The following is a 10,345-nucleotide window of genomic DNA, read 5'->3' as shown; positions in this document are numbered from 1 at the left end:
AGGTGGAGATTGCCATCTGTATCTGCTAAACACATCATTGGTGTGCTCACCACATCACACTCAACACATATGCTTTACACCAAGAAGGGGCTCGGAAAGATGCGGCTGAGGTCTGAGCCAGTCTGCTGTTGTACCATCTCTCTGGTCAGTCCCTTTATTGCCACCCCCTTGGGAGGCCAGGCAGGGCGATGGGTACAAGCATGGATCCCTGAGTCAGCTCAAGCCCTGGCTCTGTGGCTTGCTGGCTACAGGGCTTGAGTACCTAATGCATCTTCTTTAAGCCTCGGTTTTCTCACTCGTAACACAGAAATAACACTAGTGCTCATCCTTCTCTGTTAGGAAGTGAACCAGAGTACACAGGACAATGTCAGGTCCATCATAGATGCCCAGTAGATTTTAGTGCTTATTTATTACTTGAGTAGTAATTTCTGTGGACCAAAGTACAGACCCTGACTCTTTACACTTAGGATGTACCAGGTCTATGGTCTCTCCACGGAAGCAGGCCAACCTGCCCTTGCTGACCCCCTGGCTGACCTAACAGTGACATTTCCATTTCAGCCTCTGAGGGCTCAGTGAGGGGATCTCCAAAGGAGCTCTTCTGGTGGCAGATGTGTCCTGCGGGATTCCAGAGGCAATGCCAGATGTTGGTGTGCAGCTGTGCTCACAGATCACCCTGACAGTGTGTATTCCCTGCATAATTGCTAAATAAATGGCTTAACATTTGCAAAAATGGCTCTAAAAGTTAATGATTCTTCTAAGAGGAGAAATCTCTTCCCACCTCCAACCACACCAGATTGCTGGCTCTCAGTCTTCTCTGCCTTATGGGAAGACACCATGGGCCCAGATTCCAACCCAATCAAGCAATTTACTTGGAATTCCATTTATGATGATTGTATCTTGGTTGAGACAAGCAAGAGTAAAGCTGGTATTGGCCGGATTACTGGGGGATTCTCCAATCTTACTGCTGTTATGTGTTTACTGTGTTGAGAAAGAAGTTGTAGGCTGCACCAATATGCAGTGTTCAAAGAGTTCAAGGAGAGTTTTTCAAGTTTTATAAATGTTGCACATAAAATCTGGGTGTGTGGTGTGCACCTGTAATCCCAGCTACTTGGAGGCTGAGGGAAGAGGGTTGCTTCAGCCCAGGATTCAAGGCCAGCCTGGGCAACCCAGAAAGAGCCTGTCTAAAAGCGGGGAGGAGGAGGAGAGGAAGGGAGAGGGGGAAGGGAAGGGGGAGGGGAAAGTAAGTTTAATACACCAAGGAAGGTTCTATCCTGGTCCCTGTGTTCTGGCCAGAGACATGCTTTTCTGCGCTGTGTAAACAAAATACTGTCTCCTTTGGAAGTAGCAGATGAGCCAATGACAAGCAAGCCTATTCTTCAGATGTGATCAGGCAGGGGAGGCAGAGAGGCACCAATAAGGCAGACAGGGACCCAATAAGTCCAAGTTCATCTCCAGTGTCTTTTCCTGTTAGAAAAATACAAAGACCTCTCAGAACAGGGGTCCAGGAGCAGCCAAGCTGTAGCCTTCATCGGCCTTGTCAGTCAGATCTGCCTTGAGGAGGAAGAAGGGGAAGTAGGGGAAGGGAGGGGAGGATGCTGTGATTACTGCTGTTCCGAGTTCTCCTTCGTCCACTCCACACCCATAGCATCGACCGGACAGGGGGGTGTCACGGTACAGACTGTGGCCCCCAAAGCCGTGTTGCCTGAGTTCAAGCCCCAGCTATGCTCTTTATAAGCAGTGTTGTGGTTTCTTTTTTGGAGGAAAAAGATTCATGCATATAATGTATGATCTGATCATAGCCACCTCTTTGGCCCCTCCCTCTCCTCCAGTCACTTTCCTCTTGCCTAACAGTCGCTCTTCTATTTTTTTTTAGATTCCACATATGAGAGAGAACATATGGTACTTATTTTTTGAGACTGGCTTATCTTACTTAATATGACGATTCAGTGCCACCCCTTTTCCCGCAAATGATATGATTTCATTCTTTTTTATGGCTAAATAATATTTCATAGTGTGTATATACCACATTTTCTTTAGCAGTCTATCCACTGATGGACATCTAGACTGAGTCCAACTGTGTGGTTGGACTGCAATTTCCTTTCTATAAAATGGTGATCATAACAGCACCTGCTTGGAAATGAGATTGTGAGGGTTAGATGAGCTCTTATAGGTAAATTCCCAGTTCATACTAAGAAGTACAGAAGGTTCATTTCAAATAACCAGAAAAGAGTCCTTTTTTGTTTTTTAAATTATCTTTTAAGTTAAAAGAGTACTTAATTTTTAAGTATTGAAGAGTTCTTAATTCAGTGGAATCAAGTAGTTGGCATGAAGGGGCTGAAGTAAGTTCCCTGTAAATTACTTATGTAACTTGGACAAGAGGCTAGTGGGTCACCCAAGCCTGGGCTCCTGCACCCACACGAGCAGTCTCTGGTTCTGCCTCACGGCTGTCCAGATCTAGGGCAACTCACTAAAAGTCACCCTCAGACAATGTCACACATCTGTGGGCAAGAGGGACCTCACTTGCAGCATTCTGGGGAGTTGGGAGGAAGGGACAGAGAGGGGGTATACTGCAGGCGCGCGCAGGAGCACAGGGTCGAATTGCTCACCACTGCAAACACTTGAGCATCTCCCGGGATCCCTTCTCTCCCAAGCCCCACTTGGCTGTGCTCTGAGGGTTTCCCTCCACGCCCTTTCCCCCCGAGTCAGCTGAGCAGCTGGCCCTGCCCCAGCTCTGAGTCCCAGTCTTGCTCCACCCAACCCTCAGAACCTCCGCAGCCCAAGGTAGACAACACTCATGGGTGCCTAAGAGGGGGCCTCAAAGTGCCTGCAGACATCCTAAGCGCCTACTGTTATTTACTAACTCTGCAAGCTCGGGTAAGTTATTTTACCTCTCTGAGTCTCAGATCAGTCGTCCAAAAAAAGTACTGTTATTAAGTTATTCGGAAGACAAAGTAAAATCATGTCCAGAAAAGAGAGCAGTTCCTGGCATATAATAGGTCTGTAATGCCTGCTTTGTGAATAAATAAGTAGCCCAATCCCTCATGTAAATGGGATTTCTGCTAGTAGAAAATGGGTTTTGGTAACTTTTTATGATATAAGACACCATGGGGTATAAAGGAATGAAGAGAGAGGGATGGAGACGGTGTTGGGAACTTCTACAACCAACTTTATCACTCTAAGTGTTAATTTCCTCCATCATAAAATGGGGATAATAACAGTACTTATTTATAGCTAGTAGGAAACTTAAATGAGATAGTGCATGTAATAACAGAGCCTGATCCAATTGGAGACTTTAAAAAACCTTAGCCACTATTCAAAGTTTATGCACGGAGTTGAACTACTAGAATATGAAAGTAAATTTTTCTTCTTTCCTGGTATAAAATTCAAGTTCACAAGATTTAGATGTATTTAAGAAATACTCATATTATTTTAGTGAAGGCTTTAGTCAAGGCAGAAATTATTTAATTTAAGCTAATAGCTTTGGCTTTAGAAGTCTAGAACCACTACACAATCCATAAACTTACTAATAGTTCTCTTTTGATATTTAGTTTAGGAAATCTCAACCTCTTTTCTGGCTGTTGGCTTTGTAGTGGGTTTTCTTTCATCCACGACACACTCAGAATTAATTTGGAGTATGAGCTAATAGCCCAGCACTCTGGTCAGTGTTCCCTTTGATTTTGTGTAAATTGTGAGCAATTGGCCATATTCAACAAGCAACTAGTTATGAAGAGAGAATATGCATGAGTAGAGTTTAAGGCTGGGATCAAATAAGGCTTGCAACAAATTTAATGTGACACTGTAAAGAATATGCAAAATCAGTACTGCACCGTGCGGTAATGAGATGTAAATGCAGTTCACAGACAGGACAGTAGTTGCCTTGCTCAAGACAAGTCCTTCTGGGAGGAAGGCGGTGAGCCTGTCAGGAGAAAGCAGCTTTGGGGCTCTTCAGAATTTTCCAGAATCCAGAGCATCTAAATGCCTCTCTTTGCCAATAGAACCTGAGAGACCAGGAGGCTTGTTGCTTAGGACAACATGACAAAATGAGTCTCCTCCTGGTCATTACGGGGGATTGATTACAAGGGAAGTTTGTTACTCTAGATCAGGAATTGGCCAACTTTTCTACAAAGGGCCAGATAGTAAATATTTTAGCCACCGAGGGTCATAGGACTTGTGTTGCAACTACCTGCCATTGTAGGGCAAAAGCGGCTACAGAGGACGGGTACACAAATGGGTCTAGCTGTGTTCCAATAAAACGTTATGGAAACAGGTGATGGGCCAAACTTGGCTCATGGGCTATAGTTTGCTGGGTTCTGGTCTAGACTAAGGCTCTGGGTGGGAAACTGGTGAAGGGGAGGGTGCAAACCACTTTCCAGAAGCAGACTTGTATCTGGGTTGATGGGTGAAACAGGGCCATGGGAAGTTGGTGCAGGGTACCTTCACACCTTCTTTGTCTCTTCCCTTCCATCACAGGGTTTGGCTGTCTTAATGAAAGCAACGAGTTGGAGATGTATTACAGAATGGAGAAGAGTAGGGAAAACGAGTGGGGTCAGGTTTAAACCACAGATTTCCCTTGATTTAGCTGTGTGACCTGAGGCAAGTCATTTCTCCCTCTCTGAGTCCATCTGTAAAATTGAGATCATAGAACCTGTTTCATAGAATGGTATGGATCAAATGAACTTCATTATATGAACTGTTTATTTTATACTAAATGGTGGAGATGGGATATCTTTAAGTCTATGTGCAGTTTAAGGAAAGCTCAAAGCCTCTTTAGGATTTATAAATCATATAGATTTATAAACTTATATAAATCATATAGATTTACCATTCTGGTTTCTGGTGGTGCAAATTTACTCTTCCTACGGAGTAATGAGTTTGCCCACTCTCTCATGTGCTTATTAGCTATTGATAGCCTCTTTTGTGTCATGTCTGTATGGGTACAAGTCTTAATGAGTTGCAGAAGCTCTTTCTCCAGGCTGGAAATGAGACGTTTAGCTGTGAGAAGTGTTTTCTGGTAAACAGAAGTCCCTGATTTTAATACAGTTCTCCTTATCTATCTTTGCTTTAAAGTCAGTGATTCAAGCAAATTCTTTGCTACTGTTTAAATCACATTGTTTGTAATACTTCATACCAGTATGTGCCATTGGATTCATTGGCTAATTTTTTTTTTCCCCATTCTGAGATTTGGGGAATCTAGAAAACTCCACCATTTTCATTTGAGTTTGTCATCAACACACCTGGGAGGAGGGATGCACGGAGCAGTTACCAGTTGTGAATCATCGTGGGCACTGGGGTGGGGTTCAGTGTCATCTATTTGTTCATCTCACATTTCACTGAAAGTGGGGATGATGGTATCAGAGACAGAAGCAGAGGGGGAGATTGGGGTGGGCATAAGTCAGCACTGGGACAGGATTTCAGGGGAGAGGTGAAGAGGATTAGCGAAATGGGAGTTTGAGCAGCTTGCAGTATAGCCAGTGAAGTTTTCTGGATTTCTGGAAAAGGGGAGAACAATCGAGAGGGGGTGGATAATAGGAAAAGCTCAAGAGATGGGGAGGAAAATAGAAGAGAAGGTTTTAACTACATGGCTAATGTCAGAAGCTCAAATATAGCAAAGAAAGGTGTTCATGGGGGCTTGGCCCTATGAGATCGGGTTTCCTTGACTTTTCCTATTTTATTTTTACTAGTAAGGTTTTAATGGTCTGAGTCACATAGCAACGGTTTTTTGATAATAGAGACACTTCATATCTATCATATTCCTCTCCTGATGGGGAATAAAATGGGCTATTGACTCTTGGATAGGTACTCTATGAAAGAATGAAAGGAACAGAAGCAGAGGCAAGCCCCATGGAGAGGATATATTCCTTGTCAAGACTGTGAAACTGGTTCAGCCTACAGCATCCCTTGTCTTGGAAGTATCTGTTTAGGTCATGTTAGGAGGCTCGTTATATCAGACAGAACTCTTGATTGCAAGTGGCCCAATGTGAAGGCTTCAACAATCAAAGGAAGTTTTTGACTCAAGTGACTGACTGAAAGGTCTAAAGGGGGCGCTGCCTTAAATGAGGCCTTCTCTGCCAGCTCAAGTGGTGTCACCAGGGACTGGGGCTTTCTTTCCTCTGCCGCCTTCATCCTTTGCTTATCTCTATGAAGCATCCCCATCCCCTGACAGCTCCCAGCTCCCTCCCAGGACAGCAGTAGCTGAAGGAACTGTAGTTCTCATCCCACATTGTCCACCGAAGGGGAGGACCCTTCTGCAGTATTTCCTGCTAAAGTGCTAGGATTCGCAACCTCTCATTGGCTCACTGGGTCATGTGACACAGCTTATCCAATCACATGGCCAGGAGTCTGAGTTCGGTTAATTGTATTGGACAGCTCAGAATCCAAGGGGATCTGGCTGTAGACTCAGGCCTGCCCCAATCGCATGGCTTCTCCGATAAAAAGGGGTGCTGATGCTGGGGAAGCACCAAACAGTGGCCATTATACCTGGCAAGGAAGCTTGGACCGTCAGGGAAAGCATGTACCAAGAGTAGCTGATGATATAGGAGCCAAAGGCCAACAAAGTGACCGCAGCTTCCTGAGGTCACTCCTGGGGTCAGGAGACCTGGCTAGACTCTGGCTCCGGTGCCTAACAGTTAAGTTACCCCAAATTTCTTGGTCTCAGACTCCCTCTCTTATGAATGTGAAAATGATTTTAGTCCTCTCCTTATTAGAGGAATAATGAGAGAATATTTTCCGAAAAACTTTGGATAATATAAAAATGTATGAATGTACGGTGTTCTTACTGTGAAATACGCTAACAGGTATTACCAAATCTGCAGCGTTTTTCATTTAAAGTTGGGCTTCTGAAGCTCATATTGTGCAAAGTTATGATCCTAGTATTGATTATGACAAAAGTACTAACCACTACCAACTGCTCAGGGCTTATTATGTGCCGTCACTGTTCCAGGTATTTTTCATGAATTTCATTTACTCTTTTTAAGTATCCTCATCAGTTAAGCACCATCAATATCCCCGTTTTACAAATGAGGAAACTAAACCACAGAAGAGTGAAATAATTTATCCAACATCACCCAGCTAGCCATGGCAGAGCAAAGCTTCAAATTCAGGCAGCCTGTCTCTAGAACCTGAACTCTGAACCACCATATTATTCATAGCTATAAGTGTTGAATCTACTTCTCTGCAAGTCAAAATATGAAGCCAAATTTACCTCTGCCCCTTTGGGCACCAATAGGTCTAGTTAATGCAAAATTCCTTTATGGAATCATTAGCCATGAAAATAAACACCTAAATAGAAGCATATTTTATTGTGTTAGTACTTTTTCTTTGGTGACTATAGCTTTTGAAGTATGGGTATGTGGACCCATCAAGACAAAAGCACATCATTTGTGGGATTAGAGCTCATAGAGTAGAAAGAATTTAGAGTCAGAAAACCAAAATCATAGGTGCTGCTCAATCCATTTCCTGCTATAACATTCAGCATTTCTATTTCCATTTGTAAGAAAGAGAGAGAGAGAGAGAGTGAGAGTCAGAGAGTCTATTCCAGAGTGAACACTGGAGTCAAAGTCAGATGCTGCATAGAACATTCCTTCAAGAGCTGTCAATCACTGTACACAAAACTAAAGCATTTATTAATTTTCTTATAACAAATGTTTCCAGAGAACATTTGTTCTATCAATGAATTATGTTCCAAAGGAACAACATTTACTATCCATCTGTATTTCCATGGGGTTATGCCCTTTAATTTCTTTGGCATCAGGCCCTCTAACTGGAATGATTTCCTTCTGTGGAGCTGTCTGGCACAATTGTCAGTATGAGCCAATGTGTTGCTTTACCGACTTCTGGGTACACACCTTAAATGAGCACATACCTAGTGCTTCCTGGTGGTCCTTGAGGGATAATACCAAGGCTCTACAAGAGCATAGGGCCCCAGATCCTGTGTAATGTCACCATTGGATTCATCCCCTGGTATAAATATTTGATTTCTATAAAACCACATGATGTGTCCTATATTCCATGGTGTATTGGTGTTCCATAGTGTGTAGGGGGATTTGGTTTGCTTTACCATTTAATATTGATTTATTTTCTATTCTGGTAAAAGAATTCCTCAGAATGGTTTGGATGGGTTTAACCCAGTGCTGTGCTAAATGAAGCACCTGAGAGCCAACTGTTAAATAAATACAACTCAGTAGCCAACCTGAATGATTAAAAATTAAATTATATGAATGTACGATTTGCATGCTAAGGCCAAAAGTAATAAATATTGAAAGTTAATTGTTCCCTATTTTTTACAGCATTTTGATATTATCTGCTTTGGGGGGGTTATTTTGTCTATTGTAGGTTAATGGTGAAAATACTGAGTACATGTGTTCTCCTATGCTTTGTGTTCAGTGACATTAGGCAACTTACTTGAAATCTCCCAACTTTGTGTTCAGTGACATTAGGCGACTTACTTGAAATCAGCCATGGGACTTGCGTTTACACTTGATTCAGCAAATGTAGCAAGCAGGGACTCCTCCACTCCCCAGAATCCAGGCTGTTCACCTCTGCCAGCAAAGCACTGGTCTCCTCTACTTTAATCTCCTGGGGGGAGTCTGATTGGTTTCAACCAACCAGTGAGTCCTATGTCACTGTACACAGCAAAAGGCTCATTATGGCCAATGGGGCTGTGACCCAAACTTTTGTTTGCCCCTGGGAGGGATGAAGCTGGGCGATGTTGGTTTGGAGTTGTTCAGTCATTTGCCATATAGAGGACAGCCCTAGAATCACACATGGAGGAAAACAGGGAAGCTGAGAGATGGGGACTGGGATTTAGAATGTCATCTGAGCCCGGCGATCAACCTGCACCTGGCTTTTCATCTGTCTACGTCAGGGACTGCCAGACTCATCCTGCAAAGCACTGGATCCTCAGTGCTTCTGCCTTCAGAGGCCCTGCTGTTTCTTTCACAGCTTCTCATTTCCCGTTGGAGCAGACTGAGCCTTTGGCTAGACAGAAACCAAGGGGCGTGGCTGTGAGCCAGTCAGCTGTTTACAAGGCAGGCAGTGGGCAGGATTTGGTTCAGGACCAATAGTTTGCAGATCTTCAATAAGACATTAGATTCTTTTTTTTTTTTAAGCATATTTTGCTTAGGTTTTCTAATGTGTGACTGAAAAAAAAAAAGCCTTTATTGCAAAAGGGTTTTAAAAAGGGTGAACCACAGACATTGAATATAAATTTTTTTCAGAAATTTATTGTCAAAATAAACTACAACCAAAGTTCGAATTCTCCCCAGAGAGAGTCTGATGGTGATAGCTCAGGTCACATGTCCAGGGGAGGGGGACTTAGCAGTCCTTCCAAGGCTGTGAGCAGGAGGGTAGGGATTGTTCTATAGGAAAGACGAAGAGCTATTACCAGATAAACATGGAACACTGGGCCTACTGCATTGAGAAGGGAAGAAGTTCCCAAATCGAGCATATTCGGCAGCCACCCTACCCATGCGGTTCATCAAATACACTGTTAGGTGTTTGAAAAAAGTTCCAGTTGACAGCAGACCCATGTCCTGGTTGTACCTCTGCTGTTTTGTCTTGGGCGAGATCCAAAGTTTCTCTGGGGCTTAGTTCTTTAAGTACAAAAGGAAATTGATCAACTCAGAATCATAGGGCCCTTTGAGCACCAACTTCTGTCCGTTCTTTCCATATATCCTTCATCTTGCCTATTAATCTCTAAAATTTAATACCCTGTGCCCTGCAGTTCACCTTTTTGCATAATCAGTAGCTGTGGGACCTCCCCTATGTTCTGACTTTCTGTGGGTAAGAATTTTCTCAGCTAGTATCAGCCTTACCTTGCAAGGCTGTGTGAGGATTAGTGTTAGATTGGTTCAGAGTGGGGACTTTGGACCTTCATGAGCAGGACTCAATCTTCGTTTAGTCCTTTTCATGCCGTGCAACATTGAACAGATTATTTATACTCTTGGAATCATTGTTTCTTCCTCTGCAAAATGGAGACATTTATAGAGTCCTCTTTGTGGAATTGTTGTATGGATTAAATGAAGTATTGAATAGAATATGCTTAGTACAGAGCCTGTCATTCAACACCCTGTAAAGAATAACTGTGGAAGCTGGATGCCATGGCGTGTGTCTGTAATCCCAGCAGCTCCGGAGGCTGAGACAGGAAGATCGCGAGTTCAAAGCCAGCCTCAGCAAATTAGCAAGGCCCTAAGCAACCCATTGAGACCTGTCTCTAAATAAAATACAAAATAGGGATGGGGATATAGCTCAGTGCCTCTGAGTTGAATCCCTGGTACCCATCCCCCCAAAAGAATAACTGTGTAGTGTAATTGCTTGTAATGATTTTATTTGGTTTCTAGAATAGGCT

Source organism: Marmota flaviventris, chromosome 9 (assembly GCF_047511675.1).
Source record: "Marmota flaviventris isolate mMarFla1 chromosome 9, mMarFla1.hap1, whole genome shotgun sequence".
Classification (NCBI taxonomy): Eukaryota; Metazoa; Chordata; class Mammalia; order Rodentia; family Sciuridae; genus Marmota; species Marmota flaviventris.
Note: the sequence above shows the minus strand (reverse complement) of the source record.